Raw genomic sequence first — 9498 nt, 5'->3', positions numbered from 1 at the left:
AAGCTTCGATTCGACTGGTAATGAGCCTGAAACGGAGCTTCGTGGGCCAAGTTATGGCCGTTTTCATGGGTCACCCTTTGTTGCGCGATCTTGGACTTCCAGAAACATAATAGCCAGGGTCTTCGATACTTGGGCCCACATCAGAAAATTATTCATGTTTGTCTTGCATTCATAGCTCATTTAATATCGAAAGTAGAACTTGTGTATTTTTTTATCACACTTTAAAAGTCTTAACAAAGATTAAAAAATGACTTAAATGTTGATGGAAGAAAGGAAGGACCACAACAGAATAGTCATGATATTGAAGCTTGTGAGTAAACGCCTATCTTTAGGCTACTATACTATATGAATTCGATACCCTACCAAATTATTCATTTGAGTATTGTTCAATCAACTAATTTATAACCATTAGATGATCTAATCGAAGGCTAATTTCAATCCTTTTAAATATAGTCCATAAAAGGTCGACATATATGAGAAGGTTTCTATTATCCCAAAAGAAGTTAAGACAAACGACAAGCACTTTAAAGATTTCATATATATGTGTTTCCAGAAAGATTTTGAATCATCAAGTGAATAGTGAACCGTCTCGAAACACTTGTGGATTCAAAATCCTCCTAGAAACGCTGTGAAATCTTAGAAAAACTAGAGATATTGCTTTCCCACCGTTTTATATCATACGATTAATTTAAACGGCTGCAAGAGAGTTACCCTAAAATTACCCTTGGTTTAGTGGGGGCAGATCACTATCCATATATACTTCACATATATAAAATAAAGGCCTACAAACATGTGGGTGTGTTGAGCCTGGGTTTAACAATCATGATTTTGGCTGGGGTTCAGACCTTTTTTCAAAGCCTTGGGATCAAAGGCAAAAGAACAGATTCATAATTATGTTGTAAGAACAACCATAATCATCTCCCTGTAATTGCAGCTTAGCTACCCCCCATGTACCCCCATCCCTACCCTACCCATCATACTCAATGGCATTATATATTATTATATGTTTATTCTGTATTTATTTATAATATATGTTGGTGATGGTGCAAAAAAGTTGTAGTGAAAAGAGAGGTGTCTCTGAAGCTGAAGGGTATATTTCTTTTTTCTTGCTTTCCTTTTTTCAAGGGTTGCTTTAAGAAGAGACTTTAAAAGAGTGAAGAGTGCAGCAGATACTATGAAAAAGCATAACTAAATATCACACACACACAGAGGTATGTGCTGTATAGTATTCTATTATGGTGCTGCCTCAATCTTTGAATTTGAACTGGGGTGTGTAGAGATCCTTTAGTAAATTGCTCCTCCTCTCTCCACCATCTTTGTTTATCATCACAAAGTTTAATTGTTTTTCTTGGGATTTTCAAGATCCCATCCTCCTTTTCCCTTTGTTCTTTAATTTTCTTTTATGTTAGTGTTAAGAAAAGGTGCTTCCCAGCAATATATTATTACCTCATTCAAATAAACTATATATGGAGTCCTCAAAGTTTCATCAACAACATCAAGATAATCATCAGCCAGTACTGGACTCTTCTTGCTATGGACTTTCTTGGTCCCAAAATCCCATCTTGTAAGTCTCTCTCTCTCTCTCTCTCTCTCTCTCCCTTGGTTTCTATATTTGGAAACTTAGGTTTACATTTTTTAGTCATGGTGTAAACTCTGGACTTATCTTAATACTTTTGCTCAAAGGATTCATAATTATGTTCCAAGAATCACTAGCTCACACGTATCAAAGTTACTATCTTTTTCTCTTTATCTACTAATTCATGATATATTCTAGTTGTAATTCAGCAATTCCCTGATTAGGGTTTTGATCTGATTCCACTTTTACTTGCAACAATTGAAGTGTATATTAACTATGTCTAGTATGTTTATGTGTGTTCTCCTTTTTTCTTATTTAATTCTCTAATTTTTTCAGGTACAAGGGTACAAACAACAATGATGCAAACCCAACAGATCTGAAGCAGCATGTAGACAATAATATTGGTTTTGTACCTTGTCACAACACTAGCACTATGTTGGAATTATCCCAGAATACGTACAACGATAACGACAACAACAATAATGTACCAAGCAACCCTACTGAAAACTTCATGACACGCGAATTGCAACGTCTTGCGAGAATGAAAGACGAATTCTCAAGCTCAGAATCATATCCAAAGTTTTCAGACATGATAAATAGTAGCCCGACTTCTAGTATCGAAGATCTGCACTTAAACCCTTCTCCTGGATACAATAACAATCAAGAACTGTTGCTTAGAACATTCTCTAACGGTTGTCAAATAAAAAATGGTCAGCTTGTAGATCAATTCCCAAATGATACTTCAAACAATAGCTACCACAATCGTTCTAGTCGAACGCGATCTAGAGGGACGTTTAGCCAGATATTTCCAACGATAAACATTTCAAATTTGAATCAATCTCCATCAGGAGCAATTTGTTCAAACTCGTTTGATATGAACTTGCCAGCTTTAGATCTGTTTGCTTCACCAAGATTTAATGGGAATTTTAGCCATCCTTCTTCATTTAGCATTCCTCATCATCAACTTGGAAGCTTTTTCAAAGACACTTGTTTATCATATGGCCTTGATCAGATGCATCAACCAAATCACACACCAGTGATTTGCCATGGTAAAGTGAGTTTCTTTCTCTTTATTTTATTTGTCTCATTCATTATCTATCCTTTTTTTATATAGAAAGTAAAGGAGAAAGGATCCAAGGACTATAGCCCATAATCTCAAAACCACAATTATTAATTTCTTTAACCGGTTACCGGTAAACTCAATACACCCCGCCAAGACTGCTAACCAATGCGATCAACCTGATCGCATCATGTGTTGGTCAGATGGTCTTCAAGAGATTACGGTAGATACCAGTATACATATATATATTTTTTTCAATTTGAAACCTTTTTTAAAGCGGAATTACGTGCTTAATTAATAATAAAACACCACCCTTAAAGGTTCAACTTATGTACAAGATTCAAAATCACGATTCTACATGCATGCTTGATGGCTATATTTCTTGTATTATCTTTATTTTATTTTAGGTTACTCAGTTATGAGTAGATCTATTTTCTTTATTTATAATTTTGCCTCTTCATTGTCTTATATTTATTTATTTTTCATTTCAAGCAATTAATCTTTTAATGAAAAAGTAATTTTTTTTTCACTTCATTAACTTATTTCCTTTTGCAAATTAATAATATACTTTAGGTTAAATTAATAGTGTTTTTCTTCCAAAAACACTAGAAATATAATGATATTTGTGAGTAAATTAGACAACAAATGGACAATTTTACGTTAATTAGTTGACAAGAATTTTAAAATAATTAGTGACATGAATGTCTTTTCTTGGAAATGGAAGACATCTAGACTTTGTTTTTTCATCCTTTTATGTTACATTTCCCACCTTTTTCGCAAAGAAATTTATCCTAAAGAAGTAAAAGTTACCTTTGTTTTTTCTTTCCCGGTTAAATGTTACCATCAGCTTTATACATTATATTCATTTCATTTCTTCACTTTAATTCAGGCCAAAATGCAGTCTTTAGTGACAAGATGTGTGATGAGTCACTGTTCAAACTAATCAAACTTTATACATTTCTTTCATCTTATTTCAGCTATCATCGTCGTCATCATCATCTTCATCATTCAACAATAGAACAAGTTGTACAGAAGCAAAAAGACCAGCCATGGACACAAAGCCATGGTACAAAAGGAATCCAAACTGGAGCCCCGTTCTTCTTGCACACCTTTTAAGGTGATTAATTATATCAGTAATTGCGAGACCTAGGCATTTGCGACCGATTTTGATGGAATTAGTAGCACATATAGTTTAAGATTAATTTACTAATTTCATCGAAAAACTATTTTGAATATTGTCATTTGGGCTATCGTAATTCTAAACTAGCTCACGAATATTATCTACAGAAACTTTCAAGTAAACCGAACATTTTTTTTGTGCTAGAAGCAAAAACCCATCCTTACATTGGTCTTAAAAGTAAAGTGATCGGCTCTGAGTAAAGTATTTCTGTACATAGAAAATTCAATCTATGTGCACTACAATTTCCGGTCCAAAAATACTCATTCATGGGAGATTAATGACTATTCTCTAACCCTAACTAGAGTTGGCAATATATAGTAATTTCTTTCTGTACAAAAAGTTATTAAAACAATTCAATTTGGCTGGGTAGTGGCCATTCTGCTCAAATAGCACGGGTAGATGATTAAGGTTTTGGTCTCATGTTCGAAACGTGACTCCATGAGGATTTTTTAGGCCTAGAAACTCATCCTCGGTGGTGTTTCTAGGTGAGTCAGGAATGGAGCGTCAAAATCATTATGAACGATTGTTATTTCGTCTCATGAGAAGACTCACTTGGGTACTGAGGAGTTTCAAACACTATTAAAAAATTGTTTTACATCTAGTTGATATATGAGCTAGAATCCTTTAAATCGATCTAGTCTATGATATTAGGTTCTCGATAGTTGCGGAATTACTAATCAAGTGTATTAGATCATGTTAGCCATCAATTGATGATCATATAAGGCTCAGATTCAATAGTGTGTGTAGTGTGCGTATTCTAGAGAGATTTTTACATAGTAACAATACACAATTGAGGATATGACCAAAAGTTATGTCATAAGCATAACCCTATCTCATATAAATAGGAGTGTCATACGCATGATACAAGCATATGAGTCCCCATACATCTACAAACTAGACGTATAGCTAGGGTTATAACGGTAATATAATGACAAAAGAACCCCTATACATTGATCTATTATCAAATACGGTACAAGACACAAAATAATGCATTAACAATATACATTAACCTAAACCTTTTCTTCAGTGATCATATTGTGTGTGTGTATATATATATATATAATATACATAATACATTTAAGAAAGAAATGTATGATACAGTTTCGCATAGTAGTTTGAATCAGATAATTTAGAGAGGGTACTATGTACATATTCCAAGTGTAATTTTGAACCGTGTTTTAAAATGAACCTGCAGGTTAGAAAGGAGAAATTAGGAGACAGAATTGCAGCACTTCAGCAGTTGGTGGCACCTTTTGGCAAGGTAATGTTTTCTGTCTTCTCCCATCACTTAAAAGTTGGTGACTTTCTTCTGAAGTAAAGTAATTATTTATTTATTTATTAAAAGTAACAGTTATAAACTTCAACAGTAAGTTAATTTCCTTTTTTATATATATTTTTATAACTTTATCCTAAATTCTATTCTTTTAAATACTACCACCCTCAAAGACAAACTTGATTTGCATCTTTTCTAGGTATATTAACAAGCTAGTTATTTTGGAAATTGGAATTATGGAATGGTTAATAAACTCTTAAGTTGTAAATGGATATATAAATAGATAAAAGAAACTATATATCTTTGTGTAAACATAACCTAATTAATTAAAATGCAAACCATTTTTTTTTCTTTTCCAACACCGAGTTATGTCAAGTTAAAATGAAACAATTCAATTAAGTCGTATTTAAAGATTATACTTGTGTATAAAGAAAAAAAACAAAAAGTAATTATAGTAAATCTATTAAATGAGACCTGTTGTACAAGAATTATGAGTTAAGGATCGATGTTTTGAGTAGAAATAGTAGGAAAGGGAGTTCGGGTGTTCGACACGTTTATTGGTTGGTAAACTTTTTTGCGGGTTTTTATTTTTTGAATACAAACAGTTAATTAAAACTGATGCACAACCATGCATTTAAAAGTTATGCATGAATTTTAACAATGCAAAAAATGATATATATGCGTTGTATCAATGTATATAATTGATTCATATATTACTTTTGACAATATTACCTACACTTCTATCTCCCTGTAGCAAAAAGGTTACTAATATATTATGAGGGAAGATTAATTAACGTAAAAGTTTAAATTAAGCTAATTGTGTTGTTAACGCATATCATAATGTAGTCATTAAAAAATACTCATCATGATTAGTGCTTACAATTAAGAGATTAATTATTTAATATTTTTTCCCATTATATATGGACTATTCATCATCGATCATACAAAATGTCAGCACCATAACATATTTCAGCATCAAAATCCTTTATATCTTTTGTACGCTAAGAATCGTTTTTATTTAAGTACTTACATATTAATGTTGGTTTATTTGAAAAGTACAATAAAAATCTAGAAAACCAAGAACTAAATTAATTGTAAACATATAAAAAGAAACAGGATTAAATACATTTTATCTTTATCGTGTGGATGCATTCATATCTATAAACCTTCAAATTTTAGTACAACTCGTAATGGAATCGTCTGATTTTCTCAACCTTTTATGATCTTCCAATACTATATACGTTTATATATATGTATGAATTATGTGTACGCATTAAGATTTAAGAATGCTAATATAGTGTTTCTCGAAACATGGGGAGCAGCCCTATGAATCTGAGTGCTCGAATCTTAATCTTTAAATTAGTCAGTTAGAATAATTAGTTTTCAATATAATAAAAAATTAAATAATTTATTTATTAAGTTGATCAGAATTCAGAAGTGGCTTTCTATCCCATACCATTTATTGATATAATTTATTGAGGGGTTCATGTTGGGGAATATTTGCAGACAGATACAGCATCAGTGCTAATGGAGGCTATAGGATATATCAAATTCTTACAAAACCAAGTCGAGGTACCATTTCTTCAAAACATTCTTCTTGGTTCTCTCAACTAATATTTTATATGTTAGCTACATGCCTACCTTTATTTTTTTGAACGGCCAACTAAGTAACGCCGGGTACCCCATACGCGGCCCCCATTGGCTAAAGGTAGCCCGAGCTGGCCACTAGTCTGGACGGACGGAGCCCCTAACGGTCCACCTGTTGAGGGATTCACCGGATAAAACCCGACCCCCACGCCCACCAAACGGCACGACAGCGAGGAGCCGGTAAAACCGGGTGAGATCAGGACTCGAACTCTGGCAAGCCAGGGTCATCCCTCATATCTCCCATATAAGTTGGTGGTAGTGAGGTTTGATCCCCCTACCTCTCACTTGTAAAGTGAGTGCTCTACCATTGAGCTACATGCCTACCTATCTCGTTAATTGGTCAATAGATTAATAGATTTTTTAATTGTTAATTATATTTATTTATTATTTATAGACTTAATTTGTTTATTTTTAGTTATTCGTACGTTGTTACCAAAAAAATCATATATGTCTGTCAATATTTTTCATTATTATAGTTTTATACTTCATATATAAAAGTTCCAAAATGTATATTAATTTCTAAAAATTACAATTTGTTTTTTCCGTGAATAAAAATAAATCTAATTTTTTTAAATGAAAAAAAAAACTTACCTCCAAGATATTACAGTGGGGAAAGTCCATATCAGTAAAAATTCAAAGGTATATCGGTAATCAATCGGTAAAAAACTGTAGTCAATCAGTCGATCGATAAAAGAGATTTAAGTGTGATTTTGAAAGACTAATCGGTTATTGTTAATAAATTTTCTTCTTGGTAACAATATTGGTAATCTCTCACAAATCAAATTACTCGCAACCATATTTCCTAAGAAGCATTACTGATGGATTCTTGTCGCTAACTTAATTCAGCAACAGTTTCACAGAATCATCTGTAGATGCTACTGATCATGTGTATGGGCAATTTATGTGTCTTAGTTATACATGTATGAATTTAACTATGTTATGCACTTATGCTACGTACTAATCAGCATGAATTTGTGAAGTAATTAAGTATCATGGATAATTTGCAGACGTTAAGCGTGCCATACATGAAGTCAACACACAAGAATAACATGCTCCCGATACGAGCGGTAAGAAACATTCCAAGTTTTCTTTCATGATAAACCTAGGTTGATTATCTGAGTAATCATTCCTTAGAATTGACCTAGGGTTATGTACATTGATGTTGAGATCAGCTGTTTAAAATAAGTATATATACAAGCTAGAGATTTACAAGAAGTAAAATTTGGCAACGTAACCAAAAAAATATATCATATTTATACATACTTTTTTCTTTTATACTGATTAAGAAGGTAGGTAGTAATTAGTCATACTTAGTTATGCGTTCATAATAACATCAATAACATTCGTATTTTGGTAATTGGTAGGATGGTAAGGTGATTAGGGTAAAGAATAGGAGGTCAAGAGTTCATATTAGATCATTTCGTAAAGTTGACATAAATGATTTAGCTGGCAATATATTATTATGAGTTTTAGCATGTGATTGATTGTTACATATACACATAAAATAGCTAATACAATGCAGTTTCTATCAATGTTTCCCAAATGTTAAAGAATAGACAATGATAAATAATTAGTGCAAAATCCATGTTCCAAATTCTATGTTCAACACTAAGAAAATTTAAAAATGTATTCGCATTCAGGCTTCAGTAGAAGGTGGAAACGAAGACGCAAAACGAGATCTTAGAAGTCGAGGGTTGTGCCTTATACCATTGTCATGCTTGTCATATGTTACGGATGGCGGTGGAGGCGTTTGGCCAGCCCCTTAATCAACTGAATGGCAGTGTCACTCACGTATGCTAGAATGTCAAGTGATTTGAGGCATATTGTAACAATATGAAGTCCACTAGCTAGGGCACAATGAAGCATGATTGTGGCTAGATCTTATGAGACATAGTTAATTGGATGCATTAAGAAGTTTAAGAGTTGATTATTGTTTTTTATGTCGAAATGGAGCAAATCTGGTCATCATTAAAGAGAACATATTATAAGGATGGACCATGTTTGATCCATTGGTTAGTAATTGAGCATGCTACTTTTGTTATTGTGTTTTAACTTGACCTTGAACTAGAAGGGTCATCATTCATCCATCTTTGTGTCATTAACTATGTCATTGGGATATATGATTGATGGTGGCATAAGAACTTACAAGAAAATCTATTTCACATATAAAGATTCAGTAGGTAGTACTCTAGAACAACAAGAGCATACCGAATGCAACCAACAAAAGAACAAATCCAATTATTGTAGTTTGGTCTATAGTGGTTTTAAATATTGGCTTTACTTGCTAAATTAAATTATCGCTAACATGTGTAACTTAATGGATTAAAATCTTTAAAATGTTGAACAAGAATGATTTTAGTATGATGTGAAAACCAAACCCACAAGTAAAAGTAGTTGTGTGGAGGGATGTTATATGTAACGAGACCTTTATTTTTCCCCCATAAGTGATGTTGTTTAATAAATCTTTTTCACAACTAAACATGGGTTTGAAAAGTTTTATAAAATAATGCAATCTCTGTTAGTAACGAAAACTTGAAGGAACCCTATAGGGTTGGTTAGGGAATGTAAGTCTCAAATGGATGTATAAGTTGTTAGAAACGACAACTTCTGCAATGTTTTTATCAAATTTCCATTAGTATTGGAAATTTATGTAAAGTTGCCATTAACAATGGAAACTTATGACTACTTGTCGTTAACAAGGAAACTTCTGACACGATGCCGTTGGAACTGACAATTTCTGCCAAGTTGCCATTACTAATGAC

The 9498-nt window shown here is 32.7% G+C and overlaps 1 pseudogene across 1 annotated transcript; it reads left to right on the top strand.

Moving 5' to 3' along the window:
• The first annotated feature begins 988 nt into the window (after positions 1-988).
• LOC143584582 (transcription factor bHLH110-like) lies at positions 989-8867 on the top strand (annotated as a pseudogene). The gene is made up of 7 exons (XR_013144385.1): positions 989-1564; positions 1913-2630; positions 3614-3753; positions 5012-5077; positions 6596-6661; positions 7744-7803; positions 8377-8867. The product of XR_013144385.1 is annotated as a transcription factor bHLH110-like (transcript).
• The last annotated feature ends 631 nt before the right edge of the window (positions 8868-9498 follow it).

Source organism: Bidens hawaiensis, unplaced genomic scaffold (assembly GCF_021521415.1).
Source record: "Bidens hawaiensis isolate Kalapana, Puna unplaced genomic scaffold, B.hawaiensis_p1.1 tig00001521_1, whole genome shotgun sequence".
Lineage (NCBI taxonomy): Eukaryota > Viridiplantae > Streptophyta > Magnoliopsida > Asterales > Asteraceae > Bidens > Bidens hawaiensis.
This window is presented reverse-complemented; position numbering and strand designations above follow the sequence as displayed.